Source organism: Gorilla gorilla, chromosome 22 (genome assembly GCF_029281585.2).
Source record: "Gorilla gorilla gorilla isolate KB3781 chromosome 22, NHGRI_mGorGor1-v2.1_pri, whole genome shotgun sequence".
Taxonomy (NCBI): domain Eukaryota; kingdom Metazoa; phylum Chordata; class Mammalia; order Primates; family Hominidae; genus Gorilla; species Gorilla gorilla.
The window spans coordinates 45,721,140-45,744,624 of NC_073246.2; the positions used below are offsets into that span (position 1 = coordinate 45,721,140).

At 48.9% G+C, this 23,485-nt stretch overlaps 1 protein-coding gene across 4 annotated transcripts in view; it reads left to right on the top strand.

The window, feature by feature from the left end:
* Nucleotides 1-23,485, top strand: part of AGPAT3 (1-acylglycerol-3-phosphate O-acyltransferase 3) — a 121,716-nt gene that overhangs the window by 24,817 nt on the left and 73,414 nt on the right. For 2 of the 4 annotated variants that reach the window (XM_031005127.3, XM_063702672.1), the window contains exon 2: nucleotides 13,961-14,023. The exons of 1 other annotated variant lie outside the window; for it this stretch is intronic. The gene's annotated coding sequence lies outside the window, so the exon portion shown is untranslated. Of the gene's footprint in view, nucleotides 1-13,960; nucleotides 14,024-21,629; nucleotides 21,650-23,485 lie in introns of those variants that run through there. One more of the 4 variants, XM_031005130.3, reaches the window with a different exon arrangement.

Genomic DNA, 23,485 nt, shown 5'->3' on the forward strand with positions numbered 1-23,485 from the left:
GCACTCAGGGAGGTGGTTGCTGAAATGGGGTGGCCATTGCAATTTCCTACAATATGACATTTTGGATCTGTGTCCCTAAAATCTGACATTCTGGATCTGTGTCCCTAAAATCTGACATTTTGGATCTGTGTCCCTGTCTGAATCTCAGTTGAATTGTAATCCCCAGTGTTGGCAGTGGGGCCTGGTGGGAGGGGATTGGATCCTGGAGGTGGGTTCTCATAGTTTAACACCATCCCCCTAGTGCTGTAACTGTGATAGAGTTGTCGTGAGATCTGGCTGTTTAAAAGTGTGTGGCCCCTCCCCCTCTGTCTTCCTGCTGCTCTGGCCCTGTGAGACGCGTCTGCTTCCCGCTTTGCCTCCATCATGATGGTAGACTTCCTGAGGTGTTCCCAGAAACTGAGCAGATGCCACCATGCTTCTGAAACAGCGTGGAGAATTGTGAGCCAATTCAACCTCTTTTCTTTATAAATTACCCAGTCTCAATTTTTTTTTTAAGACAGGGTCTTGCTCTGTTGCCCAGGCTGGAGTGCAGTGGTGTGATCTCTGTTCACTGTAGCCTTGACCTCGTGGGCTCAAGCGATCCTCCCACCTCAGCCTCCCAAGTAGCTGGAACCACAGGTGTGAGCCACCATGCCTGGCTCATTTTTGCACTTTTTGTAGAGATGGGCTTTCAGCACCCTGCCCAGGCTGAACTTGAACACCTAGGCTCAAGCCATCCACCCGCCTCGGCCTCCCAAAGTGCTGGGATTACAGGTGTGAGCCAGTGTGCCCAGCCAGGTTTTTTTTTTTTTTCATTTATTTATTTATTTATTTATTTATTTATTTATTTATTTATTTATTTTTTGAGACAGAGTCTCACTCTGTTGCCCAGGCTGGAGTGCAGTGGCACAATCTCAGCTCACTGTAACCTCTACCTCCCAGGTTAAAGTGATTCTCCTGCCTCAGCCTCCTGAGTAGCTGGGACTACAGGCACCCGCCACCACGCCTGGATAATTTTTGTATTTTTAGTAGAGATGGGGTTTCGCCATGTTGGACAGGCCAATCTTGAACTCCTAACCTCAGATGATCTGCCTGCCTCGGCCTCCCAAAGTACTGGGATTACAGGTGTGAGCCATAATGTCTGGCCAGCCAGGTATTTGTTAATAGCAGTGTGAGAACAGACCAATACGGACAGCAATGAAGCTTGCCACATGGATGGACTCTCTTTTTCACAAGTTTTCTCTGTAGCACGTGATGCCATTTGATAGCATTTTACCCACAGTAGAGCTTCTTTCCAAATTGGAGTCACTCCTCTCAAACCCTGCAGCTGTTTTATCAACCAAGTTTATGTAACATTCTGGATCTTTGTTGTCATTTCCACAATGTTCACAGCATCTTCACTAGGAGTAGATTCTACCTTAAGAAACCATTTGCTTTGCTCATCCATAAGAAGCAACTCCGGGCCGGGTGCGGTGGCTCACGCCTGTAATCCCAGCACTTTGGGAGGCTGAGGTGGGCAGATCATGAGGTTAGGAGATCAAGACCATCCTGGCTAACACAGTGAAACCCCGTCTCTACTAAAAATACAAAAAATTAGCTGGGCGTGGTGGCGGGCGCCTGTAATCCCAGCTACTCAAGAGGCTGAGGACGGAGAATGGCGTGAACCCGGGAGGTGGAGTTTGCAGTGAGCCGAGATAGTGCCACTGCACTCCAGTCTGGGTGACAGAGCAAGACTCCATCTAAACAACAAAAAAAAAAGGGAGCAACTCCTCACCTGTTCAAGTTTGATCATGAGGTGGCAATAATTCAGTCACATCTTCAGACCCCACTAATAATTCTAGTTCTCTTGCTATTTCCACCACTTCTGCAGTGACTTCTTCTGCTGAAGTCTTGAACTCCTCAAAGTCATCCACGTAGCTTGGAATCAGCTTCTTCTAAACTATTAATGTTGATATTTTGACCCCTCCCATGAATCATGCGTCTTCTTAATGGCATCTAGAATGGTGAATCCTTTCTGGAAGGTTTTCAATTTACTTTGCCCAGATCCATCAGAGGAATCACTATCCATGGCAGCTATATTCCTATACAATGTATTTCTTAAATAATAAGACTTGGCAGTATAAATTACTCCACGGCTGGGCATGGTGGCTCACACCTCTAATCCCAGCACTTTGTGAGGCTGAGGTGGGTGGATCACCTGAGGTCAGGAGTTTGAGACCAGCACGGCCAACATGATGAAATCCCGTCTCTACTAAAAATGCAAAAATTACCCAGGCGTTGTGGTGCACGCCAGTAAGTCCAGCTACTCAGGAGGCCGAGACAGGAGAATCGCTTGAATCTGGGAGGCGGAGGTTGCAGTGAGCTGAGATCATGCCACTGCACTCCAGCCTGGGCAACAAGAGCAAAACTCTGTCTCAAAAAAAAAAAGAAAGAAAGAAATTACTCCTTGATCCATGGGCTGCAGAGTGGATGTCGTGTTACCGGGTATGAAAGCAACATTCATCTCCTTGTGCATCTCCCCCAGAGCTTTTGGGTGACCACGTGCATTGGCAATGAACAGTAATTTTTTGAAAGGAATCCTTTTTTCCTGAGCAGTAGGTCTCAACAGTGAGCTTAAAATATTCAGTAAACCATGCTGTAAGCAGGTGTGCTGTCATCCAGGCTTTGTTATTCCATCTCTAGAGCGCAGGCAAGAGTAGATTTAGCATCATTCTTAAGGGCTCTAGGATTTTCGGAATAGTGTATGAGCATTGGCTTCAACTTAAAGTCACCAGCTGCATTAGCCCCTAACAAGAAAGTCAGCATGTCCCTTGAAGCTTTGAAGCCAGACATTGACTTCTCTCTAGTTGTGAAAGTCCTAGATGGCATCTTTTTCCAATATCAGGCTGTTTCGTCTACATCAATAATCTGTTGGGTGGTCATGGTGCCTCACACCTGTAATCTCAGCACTTTGAGGGGCTTGAGGTGAGCGTATTCCTTGAGTTCAGAAGTTCAAGTCAAGACCAAGCTGGGCAACATGACAGAATCCTGTCTCTACAACCCCCACCAAAATTAGCCAGGCATGGTGACTTGTGCCTGTCGTCTCAGCCTCTTGGGAAGCTGACTTGGGAGCATTGCTTGAGCCCAGGAGGCAGAGGTTGCAGTGAGCTGAGATCATGGCACTGCACTCCAGCCTAGGCAACCGAGTGGGACCCTGTCTCAAAAAGAAAAAGAAAATCTATTGTTGAGTGTGGCCACCTTCATCAGTGATCTTAGCTCCATCTTCAGATGACGTGCTGCAGCTTCTCTGTGGGCACCTGCTGCTCCACCTGCATTTTTATGTGAGGAAGATGTGGCTTCTTTTCTTAAATCTCCTGAGCCAGCCTCTGCCAGCTTCCAGCTTTTTCTCTGCAGCTTCCTCACCTCTCTCAACCTTCACAGAATTGAAGAGAGTAAGGGCCTTGCCAGGCACTAGGCTTTGGTTTAAGGGAATATTGAGGCTGGTTTGATCTTTGATCCGGACCACTCGAACTTTCTCCATATCAGCAATAAGGCTATTTCATTTTATCATTTGTGTGTTTACCTAAGTAGCACTTTTAATTTCCTCCAAGAACTTTTTCTTTGCGTTCATCACTTGGCCAACTGTTTGGCATAAGAGGCCCAGCTTTCAGCCGATCTCGGCTTTCAACACACCTTCCTCAGCAGGCTTAGTCACTTCCAGCTTTTGATGTAAAGTGAGAGCTGTGCAACTCATCCTTTTACTTGAACACTTACAGGCCATCAGTAAGTTATTAAGTCGCCTCATTTCAACACTGCTGTGTAACAGGGAATAGGGAGGCTGGAGCAGAGGGAGAGAGATGGGAAGAGCCGCTTGGCCGAGCAGTTCAGAGCATGCACGACCTTTTTCCACTCAGTTCCTCCTCTGATGGGGGCCCGGTTCACAGCACTGAAAACAATTATGGTAGGAACATCAAAGATCACTGACCACAGATCACTGTGACAGGTATAACAATCATGAAAAAGTTTGAACGATTGCGAAGATTACCAAAATGTGACACAGACGCCAGAAGTGAGCACTTGATGTTGGAAAAACGCGGCCGATAGACTTGCTGGATTCAGGGCTGCCACGAACCTTCACGCTGCAAAAACTCAGTATCTGGAAGTGCAGCGAAGCCAGGCACAGTGAACAAGCTTCCTTCCGGCTTCTGGCGTTCATGCTTGTGAGTGAGACTGCTCCGTAATTATCCTTTGCATCCTGTTTTTGTCAGGTTTTGGCAAAAAGATTATATTAGCTTCAAAAGGCACTGGGCAGGGGCCAGGTATTTCTTTCTTTTTTCTTTTTTTTTTTTTTAACTTCTCTAAAAGAGTTTATGGAAGATTAGAGTCCCTACACCAAGAGTGTAGGATCTCACTGGTGAAACTGTTCTGAACTTAGCGTGATAATTTTTTTGGTGGTGGATGTTTGACTTTTGTTTCAGTTTTGTAACGATTATGGTATTCTTTGGGTTTTCTATTTTTTTTTTCTTTTTTTTTTTTTGGTAACAGCTTTGTGGAGATATAGTTCACCCACTATATGACTCACCCATTTCAAGGGGATAAGTGTGATAATTTAATATATTCACATAATTTGTAAAGGTCAATTTGGTATAAATTGGCATATCTGTCACCATAAGTATTTGTCTCGTCTTTAAGCTAAAAACATTCAAATTCTTCTCTGCTGTCTGTTTTGAAATATACGATAGATTATTGTAAACTGTAGTCACCGTACTGATCTGTAAACACCGGGTCTTATTTCTAGGTCTTACTTCTTTTATCAAGTGTTTATCTGTACCCACTAATCAATCTCTCTTCCTCTCCACCCCTGATTTATTCTTGAGGATATTTTTGTCCGTTATTGTTCTTAGGAATTTGTCCATTTAACTTTACATTTTCAAGTTCATTCCTATGAAAAGGCATCAGTGGCCTCTGATTTTAAAAGACCTGAAGCACTGGACTCTGTTCCCCTTTCTTTCCTGACCTGATTCGCGCCTCCTCTCTTTTTATCATCAACTCTCTTGATAAAACTCTTTTGATTTTATTGATCCTTTCAGAGAACCTACTTTGTGGCTTTTTGTATGTTTTCTATCTTATTAATTTCTGAGTTTTAGATTGTTTTGTTCCTTCTTCTAAATTTGTTTTCCTAATTTTTTGAGATATATCTTGTGTCATTTGTTTTCAGCATTTTATTTTATTATTTATTTATTTATTTATTTTGAACAGAGTCTTGCTCTGTCCCCCAGTCTGGAGTGCAGTGGCGCAATCTCGGCTCACTGCAACCTCCACCTCTTGGGTTCAAGCGATTCTCCTGCCTCAGCCTCTGATGTAGCTGGGACTACAGGTGCATGCCACCATGCTCAGCTAATTGTTTTGTATTTTTTTATTAGAGACAGTGTTTCACCATGTTGCCCAGGCTGGTCTCTTAACTCCTGAGTTCAGGCAGTCTGCCCGCCTTGGCCTCCCAAAGTGCTGGGATTACAGGTGTGAGCTACTGTGCCCAGCCTGTTAGCAGCATTTTACAATGTTCTAATGCAGTCCACACTTAAGGTTGCCGCTCCCCTTAGGAACTGTTTAGGCTGCGTCAGCCTATATGTAGTGACAGGATTTTTTTTTTTTTTTTTTTTTTTTACTGTTTCATTCAACATATTTTTGAATTCCTCTTTTGAATTTTTTGACAGTTGATCACTTTTTTTTTTTAATTTTTTTTTTGAGAGAGTCTCTGTCACTCAGGCTGGAGTGCAGTGGTGCGATCTTGGCTCGCTGCAACCTCTGCCTCGTGGGTTCAAGTGATTCTCCTGCCTCAGCCTCCCAAGTAGCTGGGATTACAGGCACCCGCCACCACACCTGGCTAATTTTTTGTTTTTTGTTTTTTGTGGGTTTTTTTGAGACAGAGTCTCGCTCTGTTGCCTAGGCTGGAGTGCAATGGCACAATCTCGGCTCACTGCAACCTCCGCCTCCTGGGTTCAAGTGATTCTCCTGCCTCAGCCTGAAGAGTAGCTGGGATTACAGGTGCACACCACCACGCCCGGCTAATTTTTTGTATTTTTAGTAGAGACAGGGTTTCACCATATTGGCCAGGCTGGTCCCAAACTCCTGACCTCAGGTGATCCACCCACCTTAGTCTCCCGGAGTGCCGAGATTACAGGCATGAGCCACTGCGCCTGGCCTAATTTTGGTATTTTTAGTAGAGATGGGGTTTCACCATGCTGGCCAGGCTGGTCTTGAACTCCTGAGCTCAAGTGATCCACCTGCCTTGGCTTCCCAAAATGTTGGGATTACAGGCGTGAGCCACCACGCCTGGCCATGATAACTGTTTTTAACTTCTGAGCATACCAGGATTTTTGCAGATAACTTTTTATTACTTTTTTTCCCTCGTTTAAGCATCTGTGGGGTGAAGGAATCTGCTCTGCTTGATCTCTGTCTTCTGAAACTTGTTAGGACTTGCCTTATGGCCCAGCACATGGTCAGATTTTAAAATGTTCTGTGTGTCTTTGAACAGATTCTATTCTGCAGTGGTAGGGGCAGCATTGTGTGTAGATTGATTGAATCAAGTTTATTCATCATGTTATTCAAATCTTCTATACCAATGGTCAGCAAACTACAGCCTATAGGCTAAGTCTGGCTAGCTACCTGCTTTTATAAAGTTTTACTGGATCACAGTCACACCCATTTGTTTATGTCTTGTCTACAGCTGTTTTTGCATTGTGGATTTGTCTATTTTGTCTAGCAGTTGTATCAAGTTTTGCTTTATATACTTGAGAGCTATGTTATTAGGTGATACAGATTTAAAATTTTATATCTTCCTTATGAATGAAGTGACTATTACTGTGAAATGATCTTCTTACCTTTTTAATGCTTTCTGCCTTTCAGACTTTGTCTGGAATTAATATAGCGGCACCAGCTGCCTTTTGTTTACTGTTTGCTTTGCATGTCTCTTTTTTTTTATTTTTAATTTTTCTGTATCTTTAAGTCTGAAATGTGTCTCTTGTAGACAGTGTATGATTGGAGGATCTTTTTTAAATTGAAATTTGACAGTCCTTTTTTTTTTTTTTTTTTTAGTATTTATTGATCATTCTTGGGTGTTTCTCGGAGAGGGGGATGTGGCAGGGTCATAGGATAATAGTGGAGAGAAGGTCAGCAGATAAACAAGTGAACAAAGGTCTCTGGTTTTCCTAGGCAGAGGACCCCGAGGCCTTCCGCAGCGTTTGTGTCCCTGGGTACTTGAGATTAGGGAGTGGTGATGACTCTTAACAAGCATGCTGCCTTCAAGCATCTGTTTAACAAAGCACATCTTGCACCGCCCTTAATCCATTTAACCCTGAGTGGACACAGCCCATGTTTCAGAGAGCACGGGGTTGGGGGTAAGGTTATAGATTAACAGCATCCCAAGGCAGAAGAATTTTTCTTAGTACAGAACAAAATGGAGTCTCCTATGTCTACTTTTTTCTACACAGACACAGCAACAATCTGATCCCTCTTTCTTTTCCCCACATTTTCCCCTTTTCTTTTCGACAAAACCGCCATCGTCATCATGGCCCGTTCTCGATGGTCGCTGTCCCTTCAGAGCTGTTGGGCACACCTGCAGAAGGGTTCCCAGACAGGGCGGCTGGGCAGAGGCACTCCTCACCTCCCAGACGGGGCAGCCGGGCAGAGGCACTCCTCACTTCTCAGATGGGGTGGCGGCCGGGCAGAGACGCTCCTCACTTCCTAGACAGGGTGGCGGCCGGGCAGAGGCTGTAATCTTAGCACTTTGGGAGGCCAAGGCAGGCAGCTGGGAGGTGGAGGTTGTAGCGAGCCGAGATCACGCCAGTGCACTCCAGCCTGGGCAACATTGAGCACTGAGTGAGCGAGACTCCGTCTGCAATCCCAACACCTCGGGATGCCGAGGCAGGCAGATCACTCGAGGTCAGGAGCTGGAGACCAGCCCAGTCAACACGGCGAAACCCCGTCTCCACCAAAAATACAAAAACCAGTCAGGCGTGGCGGCGCGTGCCTGGAATCCCAGGCACTCAGCAGGCCAAGGCAGGAGAATCACGGGAGCCCGAGGCAGGGAGGTTGCAGCAAGCTGAGATCACGGCAGTACAGTCCAGCCTCGGTAACAGAGGGAGACCAAAAAAAGAAAGAAGAGGGGAGAGGGGAGAGGGAGAGCGACAGTCCGTTTTTTAAGTCTGACAACTAAAAAAATTTAACTGGATCATTTATTTGGTTTACTTTAAATGTAGCTACAGATATTTGCGTTTAAATATACCGTCTTATATTTTGTTGATTTCTTGGTCTGTGCTGATGTTTTCCTTTCCTTCTCCTTTCTTGCTCTTTTTGAGTCAACTATTGATCCTTTCATTTTCTGCCCTCTACCAGTTTGGGTGTTATAGACTCTGTTCTTTTACTGGTTTCCCCACAAGCACAACATTCTTTTTAAACGGATCTACAATTAACCTGTACATTTTACACTCGGGAATATCCAAGGACCTGCAAGCATCCTTACCTTCGTTAATGCCCCTTACAACTAATAGACTGTGTATTTAAATTCTTTTTTTTTTCCCCAAGACGGAGTCTTGCTCTGTCGCCCAGGCTGGAGTGCAGTGGAGCAATCTTGGCTCACTGCAGCCTCAGCCTCCTAGGTTCAAGCAATTCTCCTGCCTCAGCCTTCTGAATAGCTGGGATTACAGGCACTCACCATCATGCCCAGCTAATTTTTGTATTTTTAGTAGAGACGGGGTTTCTCCATGTTGGCCAGGCTGATCTTGAACTCCTGACCTCAGGTGATCAGCCCACCTTGGCCTCCCAAAGTGCTGGGATTACAGGCGTGAGCCACCACGCCCGGCCTGTGTATTTAAATTCTTTTTTACTTTTGAATATCACAAGACATTGCTAGATTATTACTTTTTTTTTTTTTTTTTGTAGGTACAGGGTTTCACCATGTTGTTCATGCTGGTCTCAAATTCCTGAACTCAAGTGATCCTCGTGCCTTGGCCTCCCAAAGTGTTTGGATTATAGGCGTGAGCCACTGTGCCTGGCCTGATTACATTTTGTGTTAGATTTGCACACGCTTGTCGCTCTCTTTCCTTTACGTTTTGCATCTCAGGCTTCCCATCTGGGATCTCTTTTTCTCCTTGAAGTGCACGTACATGAGAAATTCCTCTGGTCAGAGTGTGCTGGTGGCGAACCCGCCCCTTTTGTGTTTGTCCGGAAGCACTAGTTTTCCCTGCCCCTTGGGGGATATGCTTGCTGGTTGCAGAACTCTTGGTTGGCAGTGCCGTTCTTTCAGCACTTTGATGTCAGCCTCTGCTTGGCCTCAGCATCTTTTTGTGTGAAGACATCCTTGTCAGGCCGTTTCTCCTTTGAAGGTAGTCTCCCTTTTTTCTCAGGTTGCTTCTAAGATCAAAATTAAAAACTTCTGTGCTACAAAGGACACCATCAAGAAAGGACGACCACAGGAAGGGGGAAGATGTTTGTAAATCACAGATCCGGCCGGGGACGTGCACCCAGAGCCTCTAAAGGTCTCTTAGAAGTTGGAGCGATTCGTGACCGAACCCCCGGGACGCCCTTGCCCTTACCGAATTCGTTGGGGAGGGCTGGCAGACAGGGAGGAGGGAGCCCTGCTCCTTGGGCTGGCCGCGGTGAGCAGCGGCAGCGCTGTGGTTCTGGCTCTTGCCTTCCTGCCCTGAGCAGAGCACCCCTCCCATCTGCTCCCCACCGCTGAGGATCACTGGTCCCCCGGGAGGCTTCTCAGGCATCACCTCGTGTGTGTGTGCGCAGCAGCTGCCTCGGCCCCGGTTCTGTTGGGTGTTGAGAGGAGCTTGGGAGAACCCGTGTCTGCGAGTGGTGGAGATTCGTGACCCAGCACTGTTGATGCTCTTGACCTACCTAGGTCAAGAAGAAATTGGGAAGAGGTGATGAACTGAGAGGAGGAGTGTCTCAGGTGCTGTCAGCACATGGTCTGCCTTTGGAGCACCGCCTTCTTTTTGCTGATTAACTGCAGGCTTGCCTTCTAGTTTAACGTGGGCAGGCAAATAGTCCTGCTATTGCATTCTGACATAGAAAATGTACTTTGAGTGAGATACCTTCATGGAAGAGTAAATGATCTGGAGGTAGAAAGAAAAAGGCAAATGCTTTTGTTCTCTTCCAGAGATGGCTGTCAAGCTGGCTCTGCAAGTCAGGCCCTCTGCAGCTGAGATTCCACTTTAGACGTAGGTCAGTGTGTCTTGGAGAGGGAACATCTGTGAGGTCCACTGGAGAAGCCCATTCTGGATGAGCGAAAACTTGGATTTAAAAATGCAAGATTCCAGCTTGCACTTCTAGCCATGGTGGAAGATACAGACCAAATTTCACAGCCTACCTTAATCAACCAGAAAACCAAACAAAAGTGCATGAAGCCACAGGCTTCAGACACTGGTGGCAGGCCGTGTGGACAGTGACCAGAGAGGGGCATGAGGGAAGTGAGGCCTCAGTAGCCCAGCTTGTCACCTGCAGAGTCTCCAGCCGCAGGGCAGGGAGGGGAACCAGGACCTGGTGGAGGCAGAGTGTGGAGTTAAGGGGCTGCAGGAAGGCTGGAATGTGCGAAGAAAAATATGGAAGAAGAGGGAGTTCCATAAAGAAACAGCTCTGGAGAGCTGAGGAGGGGCCTTCCAGTTTCTGAGAGCTGACCACAGGTGGCATGTGAATGCTGCCCAGGCGAGGGAAAGGGGCATGGGAGAGCAGGGGTGGCACAGTCCCCGAGTTCACAGGGTGGGGTGAATCTGTGTGCTCAGTGGCCAGAGGGAGAGACTCACCACCCAAGGTTGTCCTACAAAGGTCTGCTCAGGACTCACCAAACAGAGCTTAGGAGTGAGATCTGAAAGGATCAAACTGGTTCTAGGTTGACTGTTCCCGGAACAAAGCCCGGAGATGCAGGACAGCAGCAAACCCAGCGTCCGGTGCCAAGTTCACAGGCACCAAGTTCACAGTGCCCAGAAGCCAAGCAAAAGTGACTGCCATACAGAAAACCCAGAAGAAGAGGAAGATCAACTGTTGGAAACATCCAGGCTAGACACTGTAGCTCCCACCTGCAATTCCAGCCCTTTGGGAGGCTGAGGCAGGAGGATCACTTGAGCCCAGGAGTTCAAGACCCGCTGGGGCCACATAGCGAGACCCTGTCTCTAAAAAGATATGTGTTCTTTTGTTTGTTTTAAAAAAATAATTAGCTGGGCATAGTGGTGTGCACCTGTAGTGCCAGATACTCAATGGCAGAGGCAGAGGATCCCTTGAGCCTGGAGTTCGAGGCTGCAGTGAGCTATGATTATGCCACTGTACTCTAGTCCAGGCAACAGAGTAAAACTCTGTTAAAAAAAAAAAAAAAACAAGAGAGAGAGAAGAGAAGAGAAAAGAGAAGGGAAGGGAACTATATCTATCCAGATGATAGAGCTAGCAGGCAAGGATGTTAAGATGGCATTGATAAATATGTTCCACGTGTTCAATGTCAGGGCAAATATGATAAAAATAAAGAAAAAAATGGAAGATATAAAAAAAAGACCTAGGGCCGGGCGTCATGGCTCATACCTGTAATCCCAGCACTTCTGGAGGCTGAGGTGTAAGGATTGTTTGAGCTCAGGAGATCAAGACCACCCTGGGCAACCCCATCTGTACAGAAAAGTACAAAAATTAACTGGGCGTGGTGGTGCACACCTGTGGTCTCAGCTACTTAGGAGGCTGAGGTAGGAGGATGGCTTGAGCCCAGGAAGGTTGAGGCTGCAGTGAGCCATGATCATACCATTACACTCCAGCCTGGGTGACAGCATGAGACTGTCTCAAAAAGAAAAAAGACGAAATAAATCTTCTAGAAATGAAAAATATGCTGAATGGGGTTAGTGGTAGATTAGACGTTGCAGAAGAAAAGATCAGTATACCTGAAGACACAGCACTTTGTAAAATGAAACACAAAGAAAGACAAAAAAATGAACAGAGCGTCAGTGCGACCATATCGAGAGTAACATATGAAACTGATTTCCAGAAAAGAGGCGCGTGTGGTGGAAAATACCTGAAGACAATAATGGCTAGAATTTTTCCAGATCTGATGAAACTCATTCCGAAGAAGCTCAACAAATCTCAAACCGAAGAAACATGAAGGAATTCACCCCAATACACACCATCATCCAATTGCTGAGAATCCTGAAAGTAGACAGAGGCAAATGCTGTCACGTACAGATGAACAAAGCCAAAAATGAGAGCCGGTTTCTGATCAGAAACTATACAATTTGAAGACAGTGGAGGAATGCCTTTCAAATATCGAAAGACAATATTGGACACCTATCTACAAAAACAATGGCCCTTCACCCTACTTTATGCTATATTTAAAAATTAACCAAAATGGATCATAGACCTAAATGTGAAAGTTAGAACTGTAAGATTAATAGGGGAAAATATGCGATATATACACTGTCTTTGTCAGTTTGGGCTGCTATAAAAAAAGTTAACACCGACTGGCTGGCTTAAGTAACAGAAATTTATTTCTCACAGTTCTGCAGGCTGGAAGTCCGAGGTCAAGGTGCCCGTAGGTTTGGTGCCTGGTGAGGGCCTCTTCCTGGTTGTGCCCTCATATGGCAGAGAGATAGGAAGCAGCTGGCTCGTGTCTTTTGGCATAATGGCACCAATCCCATTTTTGAGGCTCCTCCCTCTTGGCCTAATCCCCTGCCAATGGCCCTGTCTCCAAATATCCCATTAGCAGGGAGGATTTCAACGTATGAATTTGGACCAGGCATGGTGACTCATACCTGTAGTTCCAGCACTTTGGGAGGGCGAGGCAGGCGGATCACTTGAGCTCAGGAGTTCAAGACCAGCCTAGGCAACATAGTGAAATGCTGTGTCCACAAAAAAATTAAAAAATTATCCGGGCATGGTGGCATGCACCTGTAGTCCTAGCTACTTGGGAGGCTGAGGTGGGAGAATCACTTAAGCCCAGAAGACTGAGACTGCAGTGAGCGGTGATTGTGCCACGGCGACTCCAGCCTGGGTAACAGAGCGAGATCCTGTCTCAAAAAGAATATGAATTTGTGGCTGGGGGAAACAAGCATTCAGTCCATAGTGTCTGTAGTGGAATATTATCCAGCCTGAAATGTGAATGACATTCTGACACCTGCCACCAAGTGGGTGAGCTTTGAGGACATTATACTGAGTGAAATAAGCCAGTCACATAAGGACAAATAGTGTATGATTCCACTTATATGAGGTCCCTAGAGTGGTTAACTCGTAGAGGTAGAAAGTGTGATGGTGGGTGCCAGGGGCTAGCGGGGATGGGGAGTAGGTGTTTAATGGAGACAGTGTTTCTGCTTGGGAAGATGAGAAAGTTCTGGAGATGGACAGGGGTGATGATTGCACAGCAGTGGGAATGGACATAAAGCCCCTGAACCACATACCTAAAAATGGTGGATTTTATGTTAGTGGACGTCACCACAATGTAACACAAATGAGCAAACACGGGCTTTTTCCTGGTTGCCGGCAGGCAGGCTAATGGTCTGCTGGCGGGCGCTGGGCTGGGCTGGATTTTGGAGAAGCCCAGGGCTGCGGCTGGCGGGGCTTTGGGAAGCAGCAGGAGCGCATGTAAGGCTGGTGTAGCTGTCGCAGGAGCCGTGGCATCCGGAGGAGCCCGCGGTGGCCCCGCCTTTCCAAGAGCGTGCAGGTGGCTGGGTGGCTTTCCTGTGTCCTTCCTGGGGCGTGACCTCTGGCGGCTCCGGGACTGTTCATTTATGAGCCATCTGTTGGGCCTCCTGGCCAGGCAGTGGGAAGCAGTGACCAGCAACGCCCTGAATGGCCTTGACCCTGATGTTTAAGTGACGGAGTGTTTGGTTGATCGGGAAAGGATGTTAATGCGTGCTTGTCAGTCTCCCTGACATGCAGCCTTTCGGGTTTTGAAGTGGATGCATATATTTGGTCACACGGCGTCTCTCCAGTCCTGCGCAAGCACATTGACATGTGTGACTTTCACTTTCAGGCTTGTCCAGCCGGAAGCCCTGAGGACAGCTGTTCCCACTGGCTCTGCTGACCTTGTGCCTTGGTAAGTGGGCAGTGAGGCCGCCTGATGCAGGGCGCCGTGTGTGAGAGTGTGTGTGTGTCCAGTGTTGCGGTCAGCATTGGGCCTTGATACCTTGTTGATTAATTTTTCTTAAAGGGTATATATTTTAACCTTTGCTTATGACCAGCAGAATATTTATTACGGTCCCTTCTCATTTGTCCAAAACCCAGATGATAAAGTTCAGGTAACTTTGTTCTCTTCCTGCGAGGGATGAGCTGAGCTCAAAGGGGCTGAGCTACAAATGACGGTGGGCTGAGGCACCTACCAGGGCACAGCGGACACGGGAGTCACCTCACAGGGCTGCCCCGGCTCTGTTAGCAGCCCAGGAAGTCCATCCCTCTCCTGGAGACCGACTGGAAGCCGTCTGTCTGGGATGGGGCAGAGATGTGGCCCGGGGACAGCTGCACAATCCCCGTGGGGAGCCCAGCTGGCTGTTGCTGGAGGGTGCCCTGCTCCTGGGGGTCGGTGCCCTGCTCCTGGGGGACGCGCTCCTCAGGAAGCCCTGGGTTTGGTGGAGAGCATGGAATTGCCTGGCCGTTGAGTCACTGGGTGGGCCCAGGGTTGGGGCAGCTCCTCCTGTGCTCTTGCAGCCCGTCCTCATAGGGCCCCTGCCCACTGCTCCCGTGTGTTCCACCCCCGTTCCCAGGCCCGCTGCTGTGGCTGATGAGGCTGCAGGTCGCTTCTGGGTGGCCCTGGACCCTGTGTCCTTCTCCCACTGTGGCTGCTTTCTGCCTGGGAGTTGTCTCCTCCAAATGCTGTCGGCAGAGATCAAATCCCATCCCTGATGTTCCAAGGCTTCCAGGTGTAACTCACAGGCCCAGTTCTTGGTAGGCAGGTGATTTAGCCTCCTGTGTCCCAGTCACAACCCAGGGTGTGTTGAAAGCTGCCATTTGATAAAAACAAACATGAGCAAGATTGAAGTGACCAACGCCAAGCTCGGGCTTTCAGAGATGTAGTCATGGCTGACCTCAAACAGCGTTGCTGACCATCTGAGCTGGGTGCTGAATGCCTCCGTAGTTTTCAAATTAAAATGACTGTATTTAGTGTCTCTTTTTTTAAAAAAAAAAAATTAATTAATTAATTAATTTATTTATTTATTTTGAGACAGTCTGGCTCTGTCGCCCGGGCTGGAGTGCAGTAGAACGATCTCGGCTCACTGCAACCTCCACTTCCCAGGTTCAAGTGATTCTCCTGCCTCAGCCCCCTGAGTAGCTGGGACTACAGGCGCCTGCCACCATGTCCAGCTAATTTTTGTATTTTTAGTAGAGATGGGGTTTCACCATGTTGGCCAGGATGGTCTCTATTGCTTGACCTCGTGATCCACCTGCCTCGGCCTCCCAAAGTGCTGGGATTACAGGCGTGAGCCACTGCGCCCGGCCTAGTGTCTCTTTAGGATTGTTTTATTAAGATTGCTTATTTGATAGCAGATAACTATGAAGATACTAACGATACTATAAAGACACAGTGGCAGCTCCCAGGTAACTGGCACTCAGCTCTCCTCTAACATTCTGGATTCACAAAAGTTTACTTGCTGGGTTTGCTCATTGTTGATTTAATACTTTGCCTGTGGTTTAAACTGTTAAATTGTTGCAAATTGCTATTCTGTGCAAAAGAAACTTGAACTGTCCTGCACCCCCCAGTTCAGCTCTCACTGCATTCCCGCTCTTCTGCCTGTCCTTTGGCTATTGTTGGACTGTACTCAGGGCTGAGAGGAGGGCATGGGGCTTCTGCAGTCACCACAGGGCTGTGGGAAGGCCACCAGCAAGGGCTGGGGGGCCAGAGGGCTTCTGATCTGTCAGGTGCAGGGTGTGGCTACGGACGAGGTTTTGCTTCTAGGGGAGAAACCGGCCAAGGCGCGCCAGGCATCAGCAGACCTCTCCCAGAAGGAGGAAATTTTGAGAAGATGAAGATGGAAATCGGTTTGATCTCCTTTGTTCCCTTTCTGGGGACAGGGACATCACGGTTCTGTAATAACTGAGGTCTGGGAAAAAGAACGGAAAGAAGGGCAGGTTGGAAACATTGTGTCTTTTGGGGCTAGTAATAGCTGCAGAACAACCCAAATCCGATTTACAACCAAGCTTCCAGGGTGAGTAACTCGATATTCACAAAACCAGGTGACTGTCAGTGATGGCATGCCACGTATCACTTTTGGGAGGGAGGAGAGGTTGCAAAACTAAGCAGACGGTGTGGCACTGCAGCTCCCCCCCGCCCAAGCTGGTGAGTGTTAATATTGAAATCTATAGCAAAATGTTTGTCCATGACTTGCACCAGTACCTCTCGAAAGGTGCCCAAATATCTAATAAACATCTGAAAAGGCATGCAACTCAATTGGTTATCAGAGAAACAAACTTTTAAAACCAGAAATGTTGTATCACTAGACAGTCAGCGGATTGGCTAAAACCAACGAGACAGATAAGGCCAGAGTTGATGAGGAGGTGGGATGGGGCATGATGGGACGCTTGTTCCTCATGGTGGCTGTGACCTCATCTCTTAATTTTGGAAAACTTTCGCAATATCTTCTAAAGCGGAGCAAACCCATGGCTTGTGACCCAGCAGCTCTGCTCTGAGGCGTGAACCCACAGCCAGGCCCGAGAGTGTCGCCGGAGCCGTGTTCATCAGGCCCGTGTGCCCTGCGGAGGTGGACTGGGTGAATACACTGCCGTGTACTTGCCCAGGGGAGCAGCATGGAATGAGCTGCGTGGAGAGAGCCGTGCTCCGCCTGGGCGAGCCGACACACACATGCTTGGTGGAAGAAGCACAGTGCGTCAGCACATGTGCAAGGCCCTCGTAAGTGCAGTGCAGAGACAGGTAGACCTGGCAGGGGGAACAGGAAGGGCAGCTGCCCTGGCAGGAGGCAAAGGAGGCCCAGGGGGCTTCAGGGGCTGGCGAGGGTCTGTTTCTTTTCTTTCTTTCTTTTTTTTTTTTTTTTTTGAGGGGGGGTCTCTCTCTGTCTCCCAGGCTGGAGCTCAATGACGCGATCTCAGCTCACTTCAGCCTTGAGCTCTCCTGGGCTGAAGGGATCCTCCCGCCTCAGCCTCCCGGTAGCTGGGACCATGGGCATGGGCCACCACACACGGCTTTTTTATTTTTTGTAGAGACCGGGTTTTGCCATGTTGCCCAGACTGATCTTGAACTCCTAAGCTCAACCCCATCTGCCGGCCTCGGCCTCCCAAAGTAGTTGGGATTCGTTTCTTGATCTGGGTGCTGCTGGTCAGAGTGGATCCTCTCTGGAATTTCATCCAGCCGCATGCTGAAGATTTATGTACTTCTCTGTATCTATTACACTTTAACAAAAAGTTTCCCATAAAACCGTGCCATACCAGGTACGGTGGCTCACACCTGTAATCCCAGGACTTTGGGAGGCCGAGGCAGGCGGATCACGAGATCAGGAGATCGAGACCATCCTGGCTAACACGGTGAAACCTCATCTCTACTAAAAATACAAAAAATTAGCTGGGCGTGGTGGCGGGCACCTGTAGTCCCAGCTACTTGGGAGGCTGAGGCAGGAGAATGGCATGAACCTGGGAGGCGGAGCTTGTGGTGAGCCGAGATCGCGCCACTGCACTCCAGCCTGGGCGACAGAGCGAGACTCCGTCTCAACAACAACAACAACAACAAAATCGTGCCATATAAGCTTCCTAAGAGCTTGCGTTTTCGGTTTCATCTGATTCCCTCTGTGAAAAATACGGGCTTCTACAAAACAGCAGACTCAAAAAGCAATAACAACCAAACCCCCAAACCCAGCAGACCAATACCATGTTAAAGCCACACGTTTGTCGATTCCCCTGCTTGGGTGTTTGCACGCCCTCTCTGTCGCACGGCTCTGTGTGCTGGAGACCCCGCGGGACCGAGCAGTCCCCACCCTCGTGGAAGCATGTTCCTGCAATAGCAGAGCAAAGGGATGATGGTCTTCGGAGGAGGGCGCTGGCGCAGGTACCCCAGGGACGCTTTCGCTTTCCGTGTGCTGGAAGACCTGAATGCTTCAGAGCCTAAATTATGTGGGAAAAATGTGTTTGTGTTCCAAAGCTGGAGTGAGATTTCCAAGGCGTGTATGAGGCACTTGGCAAGCTTCACTTGTGCCCTAAAGCACAAAATACCCGGGCTTGGGGTGAATTTGGTGATATCCAGAGCTGGCAGCTTTGTTGGGGCTGGTCACTCCCCAGCCCTGAGGACTCTGGGGAAGGAATGCCTGTCATGAGCGGAACCAGCCAAGTTCACACATGGCCACCTGCCAGCCTCACCTGTGTGTTGAGCCCCGGCCCTTCTCGATCAGAGAGGAGGTGTCCCGATCAGGGGGAGCACATGGGCTGGGAACTTGTGGAGCCCGGTGGTATGACTCGCTGCGTGATTCACAACAAGGCATTTGCTTTCCTGGGCCTTGGTGACCTGTCTGTGAAGTGGGCACAGGAGCCCAGCTCTTGCATAGACAGAAGGTGAGGGCATGGGGTAGGAGGAGTGGAGCTGTGGGGGCGGCACTAGAAGGATGAGAAAGGACCTATGGCCTCCAGCTCCGCGTTCAGGGCTGTGTCCAGGTTCAGGGGACTGTGAAACGCCAGCAGCTTCTAAAACCTTTGGGTTCTTTAAGAAAAGGCTAATTGCAGAGGACGCTCACTGACGAGGGCGAGGATCAAAGCCCGTGCTGCGTCAGCGTGGTGGCCTGCCAGCTCCAGGCTGCAAAAGTCCCTCGTCATTTCATTTCCTTCCATCCCTGTGGAGCGAACCCTGTTGTTTGCATTTTTTGGATGAGGATACAGGCTCAGGCTCATCTCACACGGTCCCCGGATGCCCCTGCTGTGCTCCGAGGTTGGCCTGCGTCTTTTGCTCCTGGGTCCTTACGTGCCCTGTCACAGCCAGCCCTGCCCTGGAGAGAGAGGCCACTGGGAAAAACCCCGAGAGCAGGCGGGCCTCACCTGCATAGGACTTCATTCGTTGATTTTAATTTTTACTTACTATTTTTTTTCTTTGTACAACAAACATTGTCTGATAAGGGACTTCACTCTTCCAACTTCAAGAAAGGCTCCTCCCGGGTCAGGGTGCTCCAAGGGCCCCATTGGGCCGATCCTCTGACATCACTTGGTGTGGCTTCCTCGGAAGCTACAGGCCCCTTGGTCCATGGCCCCTTCACGGCAGGCAGTGGACTGGCCGGCGGTGGGCCACTCATTTTCCATACACATTTTTTTTTTTTTTTTTGAGACGGGGTCTTGCTCTGTCGCCCAGGCTGGAGTGTAGTGGTGTGATCTCGGCTCACTGCAAGCTCCGTCTCCCGGGTTCACGCCATTCTCCTGCCTCAGCCTCCCGAGTAGCTGGGACTACAGGCGCCCGCCACCATGCCCGGCTAACTTTTTTGTATTTTTAGTAGAGACGGGGTTTCACCGTGTTAGCCAGGATGGTCTCGGTCTCCTGACCTCGTGATCCACCTGTCTTGGCCTCCCAAAGTGCTGGGATTACAGGCATGCGCCACTGTACCCGGCCTTTTCATACACATTTGAAGAGGACTTTAAAGTGTTCTTGAGTCTTTCCTGGATAACAAAAGGTATCCGGATGGTGCTGTTCCATCACATTTGTCTCAGGTCTCGTCTCTCCTTGCTCTGCCCTCGTTGCAGGAGAGCCTGGCTCCCAGGCCTGCAGGCCGGCTGTGGATCTCCGAGAAGCCACTGGGTGGGACTTTGTTCTCTGCTGCAGGGGGAAGCTGTGAGGGAGCACTGGGCCCCCGCCCTGAGCGTTAGTACACCGTCCTGCAGGGTCTATCTGAACGCTAGCCCGGTGGGGAGGGGGGCCCAGGCCTCATCATGGAGAGGGTGGGGGTGAGGAGTAAGCCCCCAGGTCTGCACCAGGGTGCCCCAGGACACCCTGGACTGGGAGTTTAGGAGACCTAGGACGCATCCTGGGGAAGTGAGGCAGGTGTGTGGTGTCTTGTTCTTTCCGGGTTAAAACCCACAGCATGACCCGTGGCTGGGATCCCCCTGTTCGTGAGTTCTCAAGGAAGGGGAGCCTGCAGGGTGTGACCCACAGCTATCTCAGGAACACAGAGGACAGAGAGGGATGGAGACGGCCTCCCTCTGTGCTCCCGGCCTGTTTCTGGGGAGTGCGTGTTCAGCCCTGATGGTAGCCAAAGGTTTGTGCCAGGCTGGTCCTGCGCCCGTGAGAGGGTGCTGTTCTGCAGAGATTGGTGACAGATGCCCTGGAGGAGGGGAGTGGAGCCACAGGTGTCTCCCAGCGGCTGTGGCCGCGCGTATTGCCAGCAGCAGTCTAGGGTCCTAATACAGTGAGGTGAAGGAGGAGGTGAAGTGCTAATACAGTGAAGTGAATTAGGTGAAGTCCTAATACAGGTGAATTAGTGAATTAGGTGAATTAGTGAATTAGGTGAATTAGGTGAATACAGGTGAATTAGTCCTAATTAGGTGAATTAAGTGAATTAGGTGAAGTCCTAATACAGTGAGGTGAAGGTGGAGCGGAGGGCCGAGGAGGGCCGGCCTTCCCTCTGGAAGCAAGCGTGCTGTATGCCCACGGGGGACTGGAGGAGGTGGGTGTTCCAGGTCACTGCAGTTCTTACATCTTTGCTGTGTGTGGGAGGAGGAATTATCTTTGTGCTCTGAAGTGTGATGTATATGAGGGGAGAGCAAAGGGCTCGGACTTTGATCTGCCAAGCTGTGTCTCGTGAAGTCAGGTATTTTGCAAGGGAAGCTTTTTTCTTAAGAAACAAATCTCATCAGTGTTCAGGACAAGGCTGTACTGTTCCAACCACCGCAGAGATGGAGGGTTGGAGGTTAAGGCACACAAGTTAATTTTCCATTTGATATTTACGTTTTCATTATAAAAGTAATACATGCTTATGAAAATTAAACACAGAGCCAAATCTAATAAATAATTAAAATTACATTCTTTACTCCATCCCAAATCCCACTCTTTTTCCTGGAGGGAACCACTGTAAGCGGTTTGTGGTTTATCCTTCTAGAGTTTATAAAAAATACACATAAGAACATACATACACTGACAGAGTTTCCAAAAATGCACCTACGTGTCATGACATCTCTCTGCAAAACCTGACTTTAATTTGTCTTGGGAAACTTTTACTACACATAGATCTACTTCATTTAAAGAAACACTTCCTCTTTTATGCATGTTCTAAAGAGATACCTGTAGACACACACACATATGCATTATAAGAACTGGCTGTGTGATAGTTTTGGAGCACAGTTACCTGATTATCAGTCTACTAGAACCCGAGTGTGCTTTAAAGACTTGAACTGTGTTTGTGTGATTTGGAAAGTGTCCTAGAGCTGCGCTCTTATATTGAGGGGCTGGGCAGGGTCAGAAGCAGCCTGTCCAGGCCAACGCAGCGAGGCCTGTCCGGGAAGATTGCAACACTGGCCCTCACAGCTCCCTGGTCTCTGGGTGACCCCGCCTGGCCCAGATGCCACCTCACTGGAAGGCGGACTTTGCCTCCTGCCTGCTCTTTATTTCTGTCTGTCTGGTGCCGTTCATAAGTTCATAAAGGTGGCAAGGAGGCCCTAGGTGCTCCGTGGCCTGGGCTGCAGACTCCTTTTCCACTCTGGAGCTGCTGTGCTCTGGAACATCCCGCACGGGGTTCCTCCCATTGGAACACAGGTAAAGGGCTCTATGCATGCACATTTCTGCGTGTTTTATTGACCAGGTCATCTGTGTTCATTAGCTAGCAGCTCCCCTGCAGTCCTCTGAAGTGCAGGGCAGCAGAGACGGGGGCGGTGGCTTTCGTCTGACCATGCCTAGTCATGAGGCTGCTGTGTGTCTGTGCGTGTGTCTTCTCTCAGACACTGCCTGCCTGGCACCCCCTTACCTCTTGGTGAATGTAATTCAAAGCAAAGGCTGCCCCTGGAGCTGCCAGGCTGGGCCCCAGCACGTCTTGCTCTGCTGGTTTGGCATTAGGTCAGGGGGTCCTGGTGGAACTCTACGGACTCATGGGCATGGTGGCACTGGGAGCCTAGAGGTATCTTAGTCGTCCTCACAGGCTCAGCTTGAGCACTGCCCTAAGTGTTCATCTCAACACTTCCATGTGAATTGGAATCAGGAGGTGTGTCCATGGCAACACGTGGGCCCGAGCTGGATGGGACCACTGTGTGCCTTCAGTCCAGCCTGCCAGAGTGGCAGAGGACGATGCCGGGGCCATGGGGCAATCCTGGCACGCGAGCAAAAGGTGGGGCACATGTGAGCCACGTCTCCTTTTATTGTGGCCTTGTTTCACTTCCTCATCTCTCCCAAGTGAGGATGAATTTCTTCTGAGGAAGGTGCTGGCCATGGCGCAGATCTGGCGAGGATGGCAGGCAGCCCCCATGGGCACCAGGGGTGCTCTGGCCATGGCCGGGAACTTGTGGATTTTCCATGCAGATGATTGTGTTATGTCCAAATGATGAAAGCTTGCTTTGTTCTTTCCAATGTTTGTTTCTCTCCTTTACTCGTCCTATGCCAGTGGCTGCAGGAAGTGCCCTGAGGAACGGGGCCTCATGCCTACTTCTTTCTTAATCAGTGGTGCGTGGCCATGGACTTCAGCATCTGCTTTTCCTGAGTCTAAATGCAAATCATCCTGTTGCTTTTCTCCTTTTATCACTTATCGTCAATAGTCCTATTAATTGGTCTTCTATAGTAAACCATTCCTGTGTCCTGGGATAAACCATATGTGGTCATGATGTTTTGGTAAAGTTCTGGCTGGAGTCAGTTTGCAAATGTTATTTACTGTGGGTATTCCATCGCTGTGCATGCACGAGGCTGGCCTTTAACTACAGGGCACTCTGCCTTGTCCCTGACGGTTGCTGCGGTGCCTCCGGTGTTTGCCCAGCGAGTGAAATGCTGACTGTGGCCTGTGAATGAGCACCTCACTGGAAGTTCAGTGAGTGTGTTCTCCTTGGGGAGGCAGACATTGAGGACGTGTAATATTTAGTACTGGCCCCTGCTTTACTGAGTGTTTTTATTGGGAAGCAGGGTTGAATTTTGTTGTGCTGCCTGTCAAGCCTTCTTGTTAAGGAATCAGATGAACTTTGTTAGTCAATTTCCTCATAGCAAACCATCCTTGCATTCATGAAACAGATCCACATGGTCATCATGTATGTTTTGACTTTTTAATGTGCTGTTAGCCCTGTTTGCTAAATTTTAAAGAAATTTTTGCATTCATAGTCATATGAAGAGCAGTGGTTCTCAAACCTATGGGCAGTTTACACTCTTAAAAAATTACTGAGGGCCTGGTGTGGTGGCTCATGCCTATAATCCCAGCACTTTGGGAGGCCGAGGTGAGCTCAGAAGTTTGAGACCAGCCTGGGCAACATGGTGAAACCCCGCCTCTATAAAAAAATACAAAAATTAGCCAGGCATGGTGGTGCACGCCTCTAGTACCAGCTACTTGGGAGGCTGAGATGGGAGGATCACCTGAGCCCCAAAGGTGGAGGTTGCAGTGAGTTGAGATCACCCCACTGC